Here is a 20,468-nt window from a genome sequence, read left to right as displayed (position 1 = left end):
AATATATACCTCCGTATAACACGTCCCCTATCACTAGAATATATACCTCCGTATAACACTTCTTCTATCACTAGAATATACACCTCTGTATAACATGTCCCCATCACTAGAATATACACCTCTGTATAACACGTCAGCCATCACTAGAATATTTACCTCTGTATAACACGTCCCTATCACTAGAATATATACCTCTGAATAACACGTCCCCTATCACTAGAATATATACCTCCGTATAACACTTCTTCTATCACTAGAATATATACCTTCGTATAACACTTCTTCTATCACTAGAATATTTACCTCTGTATAACACGTCCCCATCCCTATAATATATACTTCTGTATAAAACGTCTTCTATCACTTGAATATATCCTTCCGTATAACACTTCTTCTATCACTAGAATATATACCTCCGTATAACACGTCCCCATCACTAGAATATATACCTCCGTATAACACGTCCCCTATCACTAGAATATATACCTCCGTATAACACTTCTTCTATCACTAGAATATACACCTCTGTATAACATGTCCCCATCACTAGAATATACACCTCTGTATAACACGTCAGCCATCACTACAATATTTACCTCTGTATAACACGTCCCTATCACTAGAATATATACCTCTGAATAACACGTCCCCTATCACTAGAATATATACCTCCGTATAACACTTCTTCTATCACTAGAATATATACCTTCGTATAACACTTCTTCTATCACTAGAATATTTACCTCTGTATAACACGTCCCCATCCCTATAATATATACTTCTGTATAAAACGTCTTCTATCACTTGAATATATCCTTCCGTATAACACTTCTTCTATCACTAGAATATATACCTCCGTATAACACGTCCCCATCACTAGAATATATACCTCCGTATAACACGTCCCCTATCACTAGAATATATACCTCCGTATAACACTTCTTCTATCACTAGAATATTTACCTCTGTATAAAACTTCTTCTATCACTGGAATATATACCTCCGTATAACACTTCTTCTATCACTAGAATATATACCTCTGTATAACACTTCGTCTATCACTAGAATATATACCTCTGTATAACACTTCTTCTATCACTAGAATATTTACCTCTGTATAACACGTCCCCATCCCTATAATATATACCTCTGTATAAAACTTCTTCTATCACTGGAATATATACCTCCGTATAACACGTCGGCCATCACTAGAATATATAACACTGAATCCCAGGTTTTATTTTATAAACCATTTCCTGCTGTATCTATACACTGTACGGGGCTCTTAGAACCCTGTGATATCCTCATACCCAACCATGTAATATTCCCAGCATGCACCACTCCCCATAGTGCCCTCCCCACCATTTAATAATAACTGGCCTCTGTTATTACACAGCATGCATCACTCCCAATGTGCCCAGAGTGCCCTCCCCACCATCTAAAAGCTCGATTTATTTGGCTTCTGAGGAACCTCCTGGGAGGGAAAGGCTGTGAGGTCTGTGCCGATTGGCTGCTGCTTGTCATGTGGGTCTGGGGGATTCTGGGAGATGTAGTTCTGCGCAGACGCCGTCTCTACCACTGACTAAAGTACGGTCCCAGAATCCTCTGCGGGAAAGACCGCGATGTCGTTTCTCTCAGAGGCCTCACTGATTACCTCAGAATGGCACTCAGGGCATGTGGATGTCATGGCCTGCTAGTCCACACATTTACCTGTGTATTAGGCATGTTCTGGTAGTACATACCTGTATCTGTGTTTTAGGCATGTTGTGGTAATATATACCTGTATCTGTGTTTTAAGCACGTTGTATTACATACCTGTGTCTGTGTATTAGGCATGTTCTGGTACTACATACATGTATCTGTGTGTTAGGCATGTTCTGGTACTACATACATGTATCTGTGTATTAGGCATGTTCTGGTACTACATACATGTATCTGTGTGTTAGGCATGTTCTGGTACTACATACCCGTATCTGTGTATTAGGCATGTTGTGGTACTACATGCGTGTATCTGTGTATTAGGCGTGTTCTTTGAAGTATTATTTAACTGGTTTGTTTTGTCTCTTCCCAAATCCAGGAGCTGTTTGTGTGAAACACCTGGAGATCGGCGAGAGCGTCCGTCAGTGTAAGTGATCCCTCTAACACGCCCGTCCCTCCATCCGTGATCCTCCTAATCCCTGTAATCCCGACACGGAGCCCCCTGGACCCCCCCTCGCGCACGCCGGACCCCCCCTCACGCACGCCGGACCCCACTCTCCTTGGTGATAAGACGTCCGGATCATCTTCTCATGCGTTATGTGACACAGCAGTCTCTCCCACGCTGCGCCTGTCCGCCTCCGATCACCTCCGAGTTATTTCAGGTTTAAATAAATGCCCCTGGGGGCAACTCTTCCGCCATAACAATGCAAAATAAAGAGGTTTTTAGCCTTGTGGCCGCGGGGCGTTCTCCCGGCAAACAGAAGCCGCAGATGGTTCTCGTTACCTCTTCGCCAAGGAATTTATTAAACTTTCACGCGCCAATAATTCTTTTTTTCTCCCCAATTAAAAATTATAGATAAATCCGGCAGTTGTTTGCCCCGGAGTAAATCTCCAATAACATTTCTCACACCTCTGGGAGGCCCCCGTTTGCCCTAACAGTAGCCGCACCAAACAATGCACCGCCACGCGGGCTCCTCTGTGTCAGTGAATCCTATCACCCTCAGCCATCTGCTGGCCATCTGCTGGCTCTGTGGAACTGAGTGATTACCCAGGAAGCTGCATAGCAGACCTGTGTGCTATTCCTGCTGATCACTCTCAAAACTCTTAGCCGAAATCCCAACGCTGGCTCAGTGCCATGAGAGTTACAGTCTGACCTATAAATAACAGATCCGCGGCACGTCTCACACTTTAAAAATGCCCAAAGTGTAGAGATTTTTTTTCCCCTTGCGAGTTAAATGCTATAGGATTCCAGCGCTCAGAATAGTCTGGGAGGGGGTGGGGGGTAATAAAGCAGCCACCAGCAGGAAACTATTTGTAGGAAATGTCTCCCAGAGCATCTGTAAAGCACCCAGACCCTTTCAGAGCTGCCCCCCCTCTCGTTCCCATAGTGCGCTCTCGCTGATTAGAATGACTGTCTAGGGCCGGCATTGTGCGCCGTGTCACGTCTTTACACGGTAACAGCATGCATGCACAATGCAGCGCTTACACCGAGAGGGGCCGGGGGGACAGCCTGTTATTAGTGCTGAAGGGGGGAATTATTTGCCTTTATAGATAAATTCCCTTGGACAGACATAAGCTAATAACCCCTTCCCTGCCGCCCCCGCTGCAGCCGTTACACAAGCCCCGGAATCAGCCTTTTAGGGGTTCTCAGGAATTTTAGTTTCTCGCCTTTTTTTATCCTGATGCATATTTTAAACATTTTCCATAGATCCTGCAGCGTGACGCGGGTTTCATGGAACTGGCAGGGGCTTATCCTCAAAATTTACCATTACATCAAATTAGAAACACAGAACCTGCAGGCAGATCGGCCCCATCCGGCCCCCGACTAGTCTCCCGTTTCTCCTGCTGTAGACTCAAACCTTAATCAGTCGTTGGTCTCGTCTTAGGTTCAGGAGCCGTATGTCTATCCCATGCATGTTTAATACCCTCGCTGTATTACCCTCTACCACTTCTGCTGGGAGGCTGTTCCACTTGTCTACCACCTTTCCACATAGTGGGTCTGCAGTTTCTCCGCCTGTGGTTCCCCCCGGTTTATTGTGTGAGGGGCATTTGATGTGTTTAGAGACAGTTTGATAGGAAGGAATTTGATTCCATGGAGAATGATCACATGCCCCGCGTGCACATAAAAACCCCACAGAGCGCTTGGCATGGGGGCAGGAATGGGGTCTTTAACCTGCATGATGCGGTCAAAGCCGGGGCAGAAAGGTGGCGTCCTAGCGTCCTGTACCCGATAGGAAACATTTGGAGTCTCTGATACCCCGCAGTCTGTAGCTTCATATATGTGTGGAGTGTTTTATTAGCGATGTAACGGTTTCCTCCTCTTCTCATGCAGGTCATCGTGTTGGCGTGAGGATGCTGGGAGGAGGCGCCACGTTCCCTCTGGGACACCGGAGGTATCGAAATAATTTAACTAACTTCATGTGTCGTATAAAATCACGCCTAGTAGGAGCCATGAGTTCTGCTTACATGGTAAAGCCTGCTAGGGGCTGGTATCCCGGGTTATACACATAACATACACATGATGATTTGGGCCACACCTGCACGTCTCTACCAGGACACAAAGCCGAGCTGGGTAGAGATTCATCCAAAAGGGTTAAATAGAGCAAACTATCAAATCTCTTCCAACCGAGAACTCGATTCAGACAGTGGAGCCGCTGGAGAGCATTATTCAGAATGTCTCCGCAGTGACGCTGGCCTAGGGATCTGTGATTAAATGCGCCAAACGTTGGGCTCCATGGCTCCTTGCTTTCTTTTTAGAACGTGTGTTTTTTATTGCGATCTCTGCATGTTCAGTGTTTGTTGCCACCCAGTGCGCAGAACACCCCCGGAGACTCAGTGTCCCGTGCAGTGTCTGACACGGAGTCTCCCCGGCGCTGGCGGTATGGCTGTCCGGACACGTCTCTTCATGCCGTGTGGAAGCAGGGGCTCTGACATTAGCAGGGCCCGTGCTCGTTACTTATGACTGTCACCGAGCCTGCGGCTCCCATGCATGTAATGCAGATCCCGTGACCTGGGGACTCGCAGCTATACTGTAGAGGAAAATGTTGTTTTAGAACACGCCGTCCTTAAAACCTCTTGGATTAAGTGACTGTCGGGGAAAAAGCTTTTTGCCACCATAAGAAGCCACGGAGATCTGCCTGGCTGCTGCGGAACCTCTTAAACATATACTGCAGTCAGCTTAATGCGATCCGAGCTCTGCCAGGAACTTAAGCCCCAGCTGAAGCCGCCCCGGTGAGGAGGGCTAATGAATATTCCAGACGCTTTAGTAACGAATGGGACAGAGAGATTCCCTCTGTATTTCACCACGTTATTTACAAAAACATGCAGTCACGGGTTTATCCAAAAAGTCACTATTCAGTAACAAATATAAAGAGGCCGTTTGCGTGACCTTTTTGTGTCCGTGTTATCTTTCATGGAAATTTAGTAAATTCCCCTCGGCCCCTTTTTTCTCCCCTGCGTTTCCACGTGACACTGGGTGGACGGTGGGCTGTTATTTGGGGACTTTGTTGTTTACACAGTATCGGTCATTGTCCCCGTTGGTTCTCTGTGCTGACACCGGCCTCCTGGATGAGATTCCCACATCCTCTGCTCAGCGTGACGCACTTTGGGAAGGCAGCTGAGTGAGGACAGAAGTGACAGATGGGAAGTGTATGTGTTGTACCTTTTCATGTCTATCCTTCATCATTATAAGGACCTGTAAGGGACAGGATGACAGATCTGGCAGTGTCAGTCAGCAGCGGACCCCCCTGCTGAGTGTCCTGCCGAGTCCCGGCCCCCGCGAGTCGCTGACACACACACGCGGGATGGGTGGACATAGATTCACAAAAAATGGGCCACGATACTTCACTTCTCTGCCTATGGAAAGTGGGGTCCCTGTCAGGTCAAAACATGGAACGCGGTGTTCTCCAGCGCACAGCCTGTTATCAGGACCCCAGAAGATCCAGTGGCCCCCGAGGTAAACCCCAAGACTGCTCAGTCATTAATCTCCACCTTCAGTTTACAAAAAATAACCAGTTCCAGGTGGAGGAGATGTCTGGCGGTGAGAGCAAGATCATCCTGAATGCTGATAGAGATGTCTTTCAACCGTGTTTAAGTGCTGGAGGGGAAAGTTTCACGCCTCCCAGAACGCTTGGGGTTAAAAAGTTAAATTAAACCTTTCTATTGACTATTAATATCTCCGGCCCCCAGTAGCTTTTACACTTTGCACTCAGATGGGGTAGGTGTGATGACACATGAGTCTCTCTTGCGTTAGTCACGCGGAATTGTGATGGTGTTGTTTCAAGAATGAGGCACCTTTCATCGTTAGAGGGGAAAAAGAGAGACTTATCACCCAGAGCTTTCTACTAGAGAACCTGCGCAGCGCTGACCTGTGCTCGCCTACACGCTCCTCTAATCCTGAGGATTCCCCCAGTGAATTCTGGGTAATCGAACAGAAAGCTGAGAAGACGTAATATGGTCCGTTTCCAGGGACTTTGTGTGCATGCGCTAGACGCTCTACTAGTAACGGAAGGGACTGTTAGCGTAACTAACATATCTTATGTTTTCTCAAAATTTCAGGGTTTCCCCCGGCAATGTTTCCCCCGGGTGTTTGCGTTACACTCTACGGTAGCGCCGTGAAGCCAGTCCGGTAATTCACACTCCAGACCTGGTCTGAGACAGATGGAGGTGAAACGTTCTGGGGGGTTTGGGGGGCAGTGTATGAAAGCGGAGCGGAATATCCCGCAGTCTGAGGGATTTTGCACATTGTGGGAACGGGATGCTCCGGAGCAGCGCATGTGTGAGGTCGCTCCGGAAATAGCCACGGATGCCACACACGCTTTCACTGAGGCATTGTGTGTGTGGAGTCCGGGTAAAGGTGGCCCCTGTGTGGTATCGGTGAGGGCCGGGACAGGAATAGCTGAGCGTTGGCAGCAGGTGCGGGAAGCGGCGGGATAGTTTTGTTGGGTTTCTCGCATCCTCCTCTGTTCTCCGGTCTTCCTGCGTTTACTTTCATGTCTCACAGATATTGTGTGAAATCCCCTAAACGTCATAAAATTTCTGGCACAAGACTCATCGAATTCCACCACATTTCTCAGCCGCACCCAACGCATTTCCACGTTGCCACAGCAAGACATGCCACAAACAAGATGGGAACCGATCGAGGGGGGGCGGGTTTCCATCGTCTGCCTTCACAGTTACTTATTAAACCGTTAATGTCATAAAGCAGAATCGCTGATTGAAGACACAATGTATCAAGATATTTACTGTTAAAGGTCACAGCAGCTCAGCAAACACCGGGAAAGCGGACTTTAACTCATGAGACTCTATAGCAAAGTTTTAAAATCCTTCGCTCCTTTATGATCTTCCGTAATACAGGATTTGCCCGACGCACCAGATCCTGACTTCTACTCGTGTTTTTGCAGGGGTTACGCTGGAAATAAAGCGTGCGCGGCCGGCGCAGACCGGTTCTAGAGGAGGGGAAGCAGGAATTGGATTAGGTGATTATTAGCCTATTAGTCGAAGGTGATAACACAATCAATGGATGTCAGGTCCAGAATCCCCGCTCCACGCCCAGGTCTGCCTAATTCCCTTCTCCCTGAGGACGCCGACAGTTTATACGGCGGCTTCCGATTAACATTGTTACAGCCGTTCAAATTCCATGCGCGGCAATTTCATAGGAATTAACCCTTCAATGCATCGTTAACCTTACAACCCCCAAAGCAGCTGCCTGTCCTGTCCTGCTCAGTGTTATCTATTACACCGAGAGGAGTCAATTTGGGGGAAATTAGAGCCTTAATTCCCTGTTTTTGTATTTTTTGCTTTGAGAACGTTCATAAAGCAATTGACCGAGATCAGCTCAGAGGCTGTCATTAGCGGGATCAGATAAATGGGGATACTGCACATTCCGGAGCTCTGATCTGAATCTCTCCCCTGCCCCCAATGTGAGGAATTCATGTCACTTCACACTTTCCTTCCTGTCCTCCTGAGCTCCGCTCTTCTATCAAAAGCTGCGAATGTAACAAGAGCTTCCTAAAAAAAGCACACGGAGGAGGAAGTGTGTATTGTCAGGGGTGGGAAGTGACAACAAACAGGCGGGGGGGGGACTCGGGGGCCGGGGTGCCGAAACACAGGCGCCGACGCAGCCTTTAAATCTGCTTCTTAACCTCCCCGTCACCTGGTGTACAGCACAGTAACGCATTGTCTTTTAGGGGGTACGAGTTTCTTTCATTATATTTTAATAAATTCCGCAGCATTGCGCAGCCACGCGCTGCTTTAGGGCTCGATCTGCAGCGCGTTCATCTTTGACACTCATTCAGTTTTAACATTTTAAGCTAATTTTATGAATTCTAACGCCAGGTTTTGAGAAGTGCATAGAGAACGGGGGGGAACTGGCAGCATCTCAGGAACTTTCCCAATTCTATCTTAAACACTCAAGCCAATTACCCCCCTCCCCCCCCCAAAAAAAATATATAAAACCCCTCTGGGCTTTTGCTGATTTTTTAACGGTCAGGTTTTAGTGTAAAAGGTCTCTCCAAACCACCTAACAAACAAACTTACAAATTAGGCCATTACCGCCCAATGATTTTATAAATGTTCCTGTTATTTGCAGAGCAAACTGTGACTTCTGCATCCCTGGCAGGGGACAGGGCTGCCGGGATAATCAGGCCTGTGTTTACTGTCACGCCTGCTCTTCCTGTGTGGTTACAGGTGTCAGGAAACCCGATCTCTGCCCCGCCGTGCAGCACACTCACGCTTTGTAGTGCACCCTCCATTCTGAAGCCTAATTTTAACTTCCGATGGTCCCCGAGCCCCAGCTGTCCCAGGAATGCATCCCAGGCTTCACCTGTGTTTTGGGGAACACACAACGAGCCCGATCGACTTGTCGACGACTTTTAAGAAGTTTTATTCTGGTTATAGTTACGCTGCCTGTAAAAGCCGTAAATACATGGAAGATAACATATGATGTCATAGTGATAGGGCCAGTATAGTGTATTCTATGTTACACTCCTCATGATCTCCACCCTGACATGTTGAAGGCGACATGGTCTGTTTGGGCACTTCCCGTGCACCCAAGTTCAGGGGGTGCTTGGAAACATCTCCGGAGTAAACCTTTGGGTAGAGCTGGTGTTTGCTAGCATTGTGTGGTTGGGGTTTTATGACTTGTTACATTGTATCGTTTACCCCAATAAAGAGACAACCAGGTGATCCTCTGTCCTGAAAATAAAATTGGAAGCCAACGTGTCCATGAACAGAATATTCCCATCATCCACCAGCTCTTCTCTTCCCGATTTTCTGCTCATTGTGTATATTTTTAAATATAACTGGTGGAGGAATCGGAGAAGGAACGGGCTTAGTTTAGCCCCTACGAGTCCTGTAGCAGGCAGGTAGAATGAATTCTAAAGACGGCAGAGGGCCGAGTGGACAGGCGTCGTGCAGTAAGGTTATTATTTTGGTGACAGGTCTCCTTTCAGTTCCCGTCCATCCCGCTTCACCCTCCTCCTGTGGCAGATATAGGGTTATATTAAGCAGAAAGACAAATTTGCCCCCTTTCTCCTGTTACGCCGGTAACAATGGCAGTTAACCTCAGACTAGCGTGAGATCTTATCTCAGTACTTCCCGTTGGGTCCTGCCGTCTCCTACATCTCCGTCGCGTTTCAGGCTCGTGTTTCAACCAGTAACCCGGCTTTACTCACTCCAGAACCTTTACATGAAATCTGATTTCAGAAAGTTGTTATAAAATTTCCAGTATTCTGCTAAATGGAACACAATCGGTGCAGTCATTCAGTGATAATCCCCATGGTAAATTATACGTTACCTGGATACTAGGTATTAACTCTTTACTGGGCAGGTGGGGTTGGGCAGCTTTTCCGCCCCCCAGGTGTAATTTGGAATCTTTAGAGTTTCTGGGGAGTAATGAAAGGAACGAGTCCTGAATGAAGAGGCAACAGTAGGAGAAGTAACCTCCCAAAAATCATGGGACTGAAGCAAAAATACAAAGGTTTACAACAATATACAAAAGAGGACAACACAATGTATAAAGTGAAACCCTGAAGGACATACGGACTCCAGGAATGTCTTCCAGTCAGAGCAGTAAAGATAGAGACTGTAGTAATGTGCAAATGGCGGATATTAGGAAGGAAGTTTTTTGAAAATTTTTGGCTCAAAAAAGAGAAATGAGTCCCTTTTTGTTTCAGAATGTGCAACGATCCACACCCTGCTGTGTAGGTTTCGCAACTAAACAGCCACCCCTGAGTCTACCTACAGTGTCGTTAATTGCCGACTATCTCGGAGATTGTACAGTTATTGTCAGGACTGCGATCCTTTAGCACATTCCGTGGTATCAGAGTATTAGTAATAAAGATATACCGACCGACATGATCTAACCTTGTCGAACGTCAGATTTTACACAGACATGAAGCGGCTTGCCTGAAAGAGGTTCATCTCTTGGTGATTATTCTGTTTGTCAAAACAAGTGTCAACAGGTACAATAAAACTGGCTTTTCTCTCATCCTTTGAAGCACCTCCATCCTGCCGAGGAAATGTCAGACATTTTTACGAGCCATCTCCTGCGTGACACCTGTGTCAGATCGTTAGCCGGCGATCAGCGTCTCCTCGTTTAGATGTCTCATGGCGACCAGAAGAACCGGGTCTGCAGGTGGTCAAATTCCAAGGTCCAACCCACCAACAGAGGGCTAGCGGTCCCAAGGAGCTGGCAATTATACCCCAGGAATTGACCCGTCTAATCCCAGGAGCTGGGTCACACCTAAAAAAACAAATGGGACTAATTACTACCGGCTTTTATTTTCACATATTTCTTTATATTTCGATGGCCTCAAATCCTACACACCACGGAATGGAGCCCGAGCAGCTTGAGTCAAACATGGCGTCCATGACATTTACATCTCCTGTTGGGTGATGTTTTCTTTTGCAACTCCAGGGACATAGCTTTATATTAATTGGATTAAAGGTGCAATTTATGCAGCCCGACGGCTAGGCCTTAGCCAGGGTGCGATTATCACACAGGGATGTGTAGAGTTAAATGAGGGGGATTAGACCGTACAGTAACGAGGCTACTAATTGGCCATCATTACGCACCGACAGTCTTTACCTGTGAGTTTCTCTGAAGTCACCTGGGAATATTTTGTGAAGGTTTTTAATGGTCTGACACATGCACCACCTGTTAAATTATTACCTTGTGTGACTCTCAGCCCACGGAGCTCTAATCCCCCAGCCTGGCCGGGAAGGTGTGACGGCCGCCTCCTTCGCAACATGCGCCTTAAATACATGGCAGAAGCTTTGGGGGATGCCTCCGAGCCCTTGGGAATATAATATAAGGGTATCGATACAAGATTATCAACATGAGTAGTTTATACCTCTCTTGTGGGCATTTCTTCTTTTAACATTTGGGAACTGCCCCTCGACTATTTACTGATATTCCAAAAAAATAAATAAAGCACATTCCACATTCTGAAATTAAACTAATTCCGTGATTCAGGCTGTAAAGTGACGCCCTGGCCTTGACCCAGCTCCCGGGGGCCACCTGTACTATTGCTATTGCTTTTTCGGGATTATCCTTGTAGAGAGATCTATCTCTTAGTCATTGTTTGTGAATAAATAAGATTTAGGCTCTTCTGTTCATGGGCTTAGTGAACACAAATAACACAAATCCATATGCAGCATGGAGACTTTCTCTGGACAAAATAAGAAGCTTACAGCTCCTCATCTGACTGGGATTGTGGGAGTTGCAGTCCAAGGACAGGAGCAGAAACAGGCTGGAGACGTTTCCCTCCTGTGAAAAGTATCTCCCCAGCCCAACTACTAAGGTGTGAGAAGTCTCTCCAAATCAGAAGCTTGTGATGTCAGATACTAAAAAGATAACGTGAAAAAGGGCTGCAGACTACATGGCCGATGGGTTCTGTTCTACCATCGATGTATCTGACTCTGTTCCCGGGACACAAGGCTCTGCTTGGACCTTCTTTTACTTTGTAAGACTGAACTCTAAATAAAATGCTTTCAAACCGAGGAATAGCGAGGAGGTGAACTCATGGCATTAAAGTCTCTCTCTGTGACGTGGAGGGATCCGTGCAGGATGAAGCCAAGTGCGTTTCAGATAAAATGTTCCCGCTAAAACAGAAATCAAATACAAATTGATAGAAAAAAGTAGGCTTATTAAAGCCGAACTTGTAAAAGGCAGCAGCGCGAGTGTGTGTGTGTGGGGGGGCGGCTTTTAGGCACTTTGGTCCAGTTTTGTTCCCTGAGCTCTGCTAGGTTAGCGATCTCTGTAACTGGAAGGACATGCATTGTCCAGATATCAGGACAAATTTCTCTTTTAATCAACACTTAACACTTATTCTAACAAGGTGAGTCGTAAACAGATCAGACCATTGCGACTCCTTTTAACTGTGTGTCAAGGTTTATTGATGTTACACAAGGCTCTGTCACTGGGCACCAGCCCTTGTTCTGCAGGTGATTAGTGGCTTTGCTGATAAGCTGAGAGTCTTCAGCGGAATTGAAATTCTATTGAGACCCTTTCACCCCAAAGCACTGCTGTCTTGTAGCACTTTTAGGTACCTAGCCGTTATATATGTGTCGGAGATGGCTTGTGGCTACGAGGAGTTACCCCTATGAAAAATAACCGAGGGTACCATAAGAATGAAATTGTTCTGTTGGGAGGTCACTGAAGCTCGTACAGATTAGGCCAAACCGCACGCAGCCCGTGGAGCAGGAGATGGCTTTTTGAGCAGCTCCGACCTCAGAAGTAAAAGCAGATGCCACGTAGCTGCTCGTCTCTATAAAGATTCCTTGTGAACCAAAGGAGCAGCGCAAGCAGGGAACTGCTCCTTGGACAAAGGACTGGGAAGTCTAGGAACTTGGGCACTGATCCCAGCAGACCTCAAGGAGAAAGGATCAGAAGATTCCAGGACTGCATTACATGAATTGTATGAGATTTCCATCCTGAAGTACCGCGCATGCTGAACCTACCAACTCTGCTCCAACAGGCCCCCTGGACATCCCGCCTAACCTCTTGACACATGATATTGTTTTCACTTTACACACAAGTAGTGCTAATTCCGTGTTAAGGTTATTCCTGAAATGAAAAACTCCAGCCCCTGCGACGGCACAGCCACGTTAACTGCTGACTTACATGCCAAGGTGAGTCTGAACAGACGACAAACTATATTTAATGTCACAAGAAAGAAGATAAACACAATGTCAAGATAAAGACAGAATGGAAATAAGAGAAGAAAAGCTATGTGCAGACATCAAAGAGCCAGCGTCAGAGAGGAAGGAGATTAATCTAAAACAAACACATCCTGCAAACCACAACGCTAGGAAGTGAGAATACACGGGGCAAGAGCACTTACTGCCCCAGGTACATACCTCTCTGCCCCTCTCTGCCCCAGGTACATACCTCTCTGCCCCTCTCTGTCCCAGGTACATACCTCTCTGCCCCTCTCTGCCCCAGGTACATACCTCTCTGCCCCTCTCTGTCCCAGGTACATACCTCTCTGCCCCTCTCTGTCCCAGGTACATACCTCTCTGCCCCTCTCTGTCCCAGGTACATACCTCTCTGCCCCTCTCTGTCCCAGGTACATACATCTGCCCCAGGTACATACCTCTCTGCCAGACTACACCATAGAGCGTGACCAGTGCACGGGAAACATGTGACATGGACGGATCATTACTAGCCATAGGTTTATACGGCGGCAGGACATAACAGCACATGTGAGCTGGGCACTAGTCTCAAGAGCTTACACTCAGTGACCATAGAGAGTGCTTGTGGCATGTACAGGTAAAAGACAGCACAGACAAAGACAGACACACGACACAAAGCACTAGTGCGAGAGAAATACATATGGTGACGCATAGCCCCAGTGACACAGTGCTCGTGAAGTCATAGCCCTTTCAGTGATTCACATCTGGTGTTCAGTATTTAGTGAACTTGCCCCAGGGGAGAGTAGTTAAACTGTCTGGTCCAGGGGGGGTTATCCTGGTACCAGGACTGGGGTTTAAAGTGGTAATGAGTTCCATCTCCAGACATTGCTCTTTGTCCTGGAATTATAAGATGGTTTTCCCTAAGTTTGTTGGCATGTAACGCGTAACCCATCTGTCCGTCCCTGTTACTATCTCCCGTTTTATCATTTGGTAACATTTTGCCCCATCAGGCTGTTGCCCTGGTTCTGTGCCCCTTCGTTAGCAGACGGCAAAGAAGATCTGCCCCGAGGATAACCCACTGAGAAGCACTTACTCCATCGCCCTTATTAATGTCAAACACAAAGGCGCTGCGCTTTGTACAAAGAAACTCGTTCTATTGTCTGACCGGGGCTGGGACTTTCAGAATTAGGAAAATGAGTTTGGTTTTCCCTGCTGCTTCCAGCTCCCCCTGTGACCTCTGTCCCCCGAGGCGTCCGCCTCTCACTGTGACTTTGAGAGAGGACTCGGGACCGTTAAAGGATCTCTGGATCCTCCTGTCCGGACAGGAACTCAACAAAAGACAGGCTTATTCTGCATCGCTGCCGCCACAGCTCTCATTAGGCGGGCGGTCTGTCCCACGGAGAAACCACGTGGCCGGGACAACGGCTTCTTCACGACCAGCCAACCTCAGGCGGTCGACCTCTGTGAAAATACTATGAACGGGGCGGCGTGGATACCTCTTCATTTACATGCCTCCGCCGAGGCTGCCCTGTTTCATGGGTCCGGCCACTCATTGTGTCTACGTACCCTCTGTGGGAGATTTACGCGGCGGATGTGTTTCAGTGTCACGGTTGTCTTTTAGACATTTGGTGTAAATTTCGTGGTGTGTCTCCCAATGTTTAGGTTTGGTGTGTGGTCTCTACTGCTTCTTTATCGGGGATGAAGGGGACTGTCAGGAGATCACCTGAACCAAGTATTCGCAATAGACCTAATTTACCCTTCCACTAAGCTTTTCACGTGACTTGTACTTCTGCTGGTCCGTGGCCTTGGAAGTACCAGTAGCCGGACATCTATATAGATCAGGCCCAAACCAAGTGGAGAGGATTCGGGGATAGCGCTCTGTACGTCGGATCCTTGTCTGTGGAAGCCACGTCTCTTTGTCACCATATTGTCACGTACATCATTCAGAAAACTGGCGTCCCCAGCCGTACCAGTGACATGAGCCCAAATCCCAGTCTTACGGAGGCTGACCCCTGAACTTCCTGTTTGCGTTAGCGGTTGGGCAGCGCAGACTGGAATGGAAGCAGCTGACGAGGGAAAAGAATTGGGCCAGGATGGACAGTCAGCCGGATCCCCCGCGCCCCATTCACAGCGCTAAGCCCAGCAGCTTCCAGGCCATTGTCCCCTAACAAAACAGGAGATCAGTTTATCCCAGCATGCAGTGCGGCGGTGGCCACTCACACCCCCACTTTACAGAATATCCTACTATTTTACCCTTAACCCCTTCTGCTCCAATGGGGGGCATGTAGCATTAACCCCTGTGTCAAGTACCCTGTGAACATGTTCCATGCCAGCACAAGGAATTATATGTTACTTATATATGTGTCCCATTAAGCGCCAATAATAGTTCCAAAGACATTCTGGCATGGCATGCAACCAGTGAGGATGGGGCCCCTGAGACCCCGTTCCAGCCCTGATTCTGTATAACCACAAGGAATTCACCCAGGGGGTCTTTTTTCTGCTTTTGTTGTTTTCCGCCTGGAAGCTCATAAAACGTTCTCTGAAGAGGTCCGGGGTACAATGTGACCCCCATGCAGCACAGCGAGGCCACACAGGAGGCTCCAGAAGGCCCTCCCGGGGACACGATATCACCATTATTTGTGACTTTTATAATTTATTATCATCCTACCTGCTTCATAAATGGAAGGACTAGGAATATAAAGGTGACTGCACGCCGCAGTGCATTCTGGGACGTTCCCCTGATAACGGTACAGAAAGATAAGCCTAAGGTCACCAGGACGCGTCCAGCCCCGTCGGCTGCAGCGTCAGATAACATGTACCGTAGAGATAAACGCTGCTCCGATAGAGAGCCGCGCCAGGAGCGTCTACGCATTATAACCTGGCCCAGACTCCTAGGCAATTGGCTCTCGTGGTTGCCTTCCCCCAGGTGTGATGGAGATTATTAGCTGTCATGTACCGTAAATCTGTCAGGATGAGGCAGGTGCGGTTCTCAGCCGGTGGGCACAACATGATTTCCGAGGTGATCAGGAAATCGGGCCACAGTGTGTTCTAATGTGCAGTCCGTATAGCGGATGTACGGTACCTGTCAGGAGCCCCCTCACACCTCGTTATCACTGCGCTTTCCCTTTAAATGGCTTTACGATACACACCATTTCCATGCACAACGTCACCTTCTCCTAGCTCCTACCGACTTTACATACTTTGCCTTCTGTCTTCACCTTTCACAGAATTGTACTGAGAAGGGCACGGAGTTTGGGCAGATATGGAGACTTTCTGCAGTGTCACACGAAAGCTCTTGGGGTTATAGTCGCCTGTTTCGCCGATACTTCTCTATAAATGGCTGAAATGGGATTATCCGGCTCCCCGGGACAATGGAATGTAATAGGAAGGGTGGCCAGCCATTTGGAACAAGGGCAACCAAGCTCCACGCCATGATAAAGCCACTGGCATCTCGATGTGGCAACCCTGCGTCACATTCTTTGTGTTATTAGTTGTGTCGCGTATTTACTAATGTGACCTTGGGCCAGATAGCAGCCAGCAATTGGGTGCCTCGGACACGACCACATCCATGGAAAATCAAGACTTGTGGCTGCCATGCCCCAGGTGCTCTCGTATTTACCCAACTGTCCTCATCCTGGGGCAGTTCTCTGTGAGCCACAACTGGGCCATGCGGGGCACCTCTGGGGTTAGCACGGGCCACATTGGCAAACATTAGCCAATTGTAGCTGATTACATTTTTCTGCTCCATAAATCCCATGAGTGAGTTTTTATCACCGTATGGGCAGCCCTGAGTATTTAATTACCGACCCCACGAAACATCTTGTGTCCTGCGTACTTTACAGAGACAGGAAGGAGGGCAGATGGACCGGCCTCTGGGGCCCGGCCTGGCCTGGTTAACAAGCCGTGGCACATACTTGTGAGCCCAGCCATAAAAGCTATATTCCGTACTCTAGAAAAAAACAACTCAGCTGCGTCTCTGGGGTTTTATGATGGACTCTTGTAGCCGTTAGCCTTTTGGTTCCAGATTGAATGGACCATTGATGGTTCACTGTTGGTTTGCCAAGAGTAATGGATTGGCAGAGTCTCTTTTATCTTCAGATCATAATTTACAGAACGTCTGACCCCAGAGAAGGTCTCATCCCAGCCGTCACCGCGGCTCTTCTACGAGGTCACTAGCCAAAGAAAGAGGTTGTGGTACAGTTTTTGGTCTTATCACCATAGAAACCAACAGAATGGTCCAATCAGCAGGAACATTTCATAGTTTTCTATAGTGATAAGACTGATCTGATTTAACAAGCATTGGGGGGGGCGCAGAAGTCCTCTTCATGGTTACTTGGCAGGGGGTAATATTCAGCATTTGAAATGATTGATTTCACTGGATACACTGTTACTCGCGTCTGAACGTGTGACGGGCGAGTCTGTGTAACCCGTGTCCCTGTGCGTGGCATTTATGAGCTTCACGGTATTATCTGCTAATCAGTTTCCTGTCTACCTGCATATCCGGGACGGGCAAACCGACCGTGACACCGCGGAAATCTGGCACAATCAGCACATCCCTGTGATTAATACAAAGAAGTCACCTTGGGACAGAAGGGACACGAGGTCCACAGCAAGGAAACCTCTCTGCACTCATGTGGGATTTAAATGTCTTGTCCTACACGAGTGTGATTTAACTGCGTCCCACCGGAGAGCGATGTCTCGGTGAGAGCTCAGCCGGTGTCTGTAATAAATATAATGATTTGGCCAAAAAACATTAGACTTTGTAAATAACATTATTTAAAAATATAAATACTTAGAAGCGTTTTTCAGCGGTTTCTTTGTCTGTTTTTGTATCTCGAGCCTGTAACTGGCTTTCAGGGTGGAATAGTGGGTAATATGTCGCTCACCTCCCTGGTGTTGAAAGTCCTCAGCTCCCTATCCGTTTTACAGGAACAGATCGTATCTCGCGTCTCGCTATCACTGACATGTTTGTAAATGCTTGTTACAGTATCTAATGCTGAGCCAGACACAGCAGATTGCTGAGGCTTGGTCTAGGGGCTTGCACTCTAACAGGGAAGGGACATGGTACTGAGGTCTAGTCCATCACATGACTGCACTAAGCACCCCTGTCTGATACACAGAGGGTTAAACTGTAGGTCTGTTTTATTTGAGGCTGTATAAGGCACTAAAGCCTTTACGGATATAGATTACCAGTTATTCCAGTATAAAGCACAATAGGCTGTACAGCGTGTTCTCCCCTTCCAGGGCTAATCACCTGTGTGCAAGCTGTATACTTTACCCCAGCGCCAGGGGTAATTGCACCCTGCATCTGTGATGATGACCGGATTGCAGCCCAATTTGTGAAGTGCTTTATTGCCGCATACAACAAACTGTGAGAGGAAGTGGCCACATGCTCAGGTCTGTGTGCCCAGCCTAACAAGCCCCTAAACCTTTAAAGACATTTGCCCCCACCCTCCCCCCAGCCCCCTAACAAGTGCTTGTGAAAAAGGCAGAATGGTGCTTTTTATGGCCCGTGAACCATACTTCTCAATTGTTAGAAAGAGGCCTGTGTTACTTCGGGAAGGTGAGCAGTCCCATGAATATTCAGGGACCTCCGGCAAAGGGTCACAAACCCCCCACACCTCTTCAGCTCACTGGTTGCCATGCGCAGGTAATTATGCCCTGATTTAAATGCATGAAGAGCCTGCTTTTCACATTCAACGCTGAGTGGTTTTGGGAACTTTGCCAAACACAAAGAGACCTGTTATCTCCCACACCCCATCTCGTTACCATGAAAGGAGCCTAAAGCAATGCTTTACAAACTTCCAAGGAGGCAAGGGGTTAACCCCCAAAGCTTACAGTCAAAGAGACAGTTCAGAGGGAGAAGAGATTCCCCAAAGCTTGCAGTTACAGAGACAGTTCAGAGGGAGAAGAGATTCCCCAAAGCTTACAGTTACAGAGACAGTTCAGAGGGAGAAGAGATTCCCCAAAGCTTACAGTTACAGAGACAGTTCAGAGGTAGAAGAGATTCCCCAAAGCTTACAGTTACAGAGACAGTTCAGAAGATACGATTTCTCAAAGCTTGCAGTTGCAGAGACAGTTCAGAGGGAGAAGAGATTCCCTGACCTGCTTTCTACAACGTATCTGAGATTTGTGCCCTTCAGGAATAACGCTGGTGCAGGCCATGGTGCGAAGTCTATCTGTACAGGGATCTGACGCAACAAGCGCGGTTTGGGTTGAAAGTCACACGAGATTAAGGTTTTCCGATGTCTTTTTAATCAGAGCTGAGCAGACTTTTCCACCTTAAACTGAAGTTGGAAGACATTGTTAGCTACAAAGTTACTGTTGTCTTTCCTGCAAAAATTTCTGCAGCCAAAAGAAGTGAAATCTTCATGTTTGTGCCCCGATCGCGGTGTTAGGTTTGAGTATGTCCCTCTGTTCCTCTTCAGTAGATGAGTTGGCCTCTTTTTCTAAACGCCAGCATGTTATGGGGTTAGAGCTTCTATTTGCCCCATCCAATGAGTAAAAAAACATACCAAACTTTAAGTGAAAAGATGTTTCTGGAGGGTTTCTGGAAGGCATGTGCTCAGCGATTACGCATTAGAAAAGCAGAGGTGAAAGCCGGACCCTTGTCACAGAGGCTGTGATTGAAGACCTGGCCTGCAGAGAGGGGAGAGCGGATTAAGCAGGCAGTTTCTCCATCACAGGAGAATGGAAGGTGATGGATGGGACAGGCCGCCGATGCTCCATCATACGTCGGGCTCTCCCTGCAGGCCCACAGCTTGCCACATACAACACACATGAAAGGGGCCGATGAGTTACATGTGTCAGGGCTGAAAAGCGAGGGGACGGATGGGTGTTTAACGCCGGCTGATCAAAGATGATGGAGCACTCGGGGACAGAGCAGCGTATCTGACGCCAGACATTCCAGCGTCACCAATCTCCGTAGGACGCTGTGGACATTAAACGCGTGACATTCCTGGCCAACGCATTATGGAATTGGCAGCCATCGCTCCAGGTCTGCACGGAAGAAATAAATCCTGCCTTTTATGATACGGCTGTAGAAATACTTTCCATGCGAGTAAATCACCTCTCTGTACAGACGGGAGCTTAGATAAATATTATATGCGTTATTTAAGATATTTGCAGCGGAGTCCGTGGCGCAGTAATTAGTTTATCAGAAGGCGAATCCGTTGGCGGACGCGCCGTCGTACGGAACCGAGCGGGTCGTGGCGCAAACACCTGGCAGTTTGTGGTGGAGTCGGCAGCTGGGACAAATTACCGAGCTTCAAACAGGAGAAGGAAAACCACCGCCCGGAGCCAAACCGTGACTTCAAAGATGGATTTCAGCCGAATCAAAATTAAAAAAAAAAAAAAAGTAGATTTTTCCAACAGTTCACTTTTTTCTTAACTATTTCTTTACTTTGCCCTCGGATACAATCGGTGCTTTGGCCCCCAGTTCTGGATAACATAATAAAACAGAGTTAATAAAAATCACGTGACATTCAGTCTTCTTACGATCGGATCTAACGAGAGTTGTAGCGTCAGGCTCGGATAATATTAAATGTACAACCTGGTAGCGTCCAATGGCATTTTCACAATTAAATGAAGATAAAGCAGTGAGATGGGGTTTCTGAGGGTTTATTTTGTATAGT

This window comes from Spea bombifrons, chromosome 12, assembly GCF_027358695.1.
Source record: "Spea bombifrons isolate aSpeBom1 chromosome 12, aSpeBom1.2.pri, whole genome shotgun sequence".
NCBI lineage: Eukaryota > Metazoa > Chordata > Amphibia > Anura > Pelobatidae > Spea > Spea bombifrons.
The sequence above is the reverse complement of the archived record's forward strand: the minus strand, read 5'-3'. Positions refer to the sequence as shown.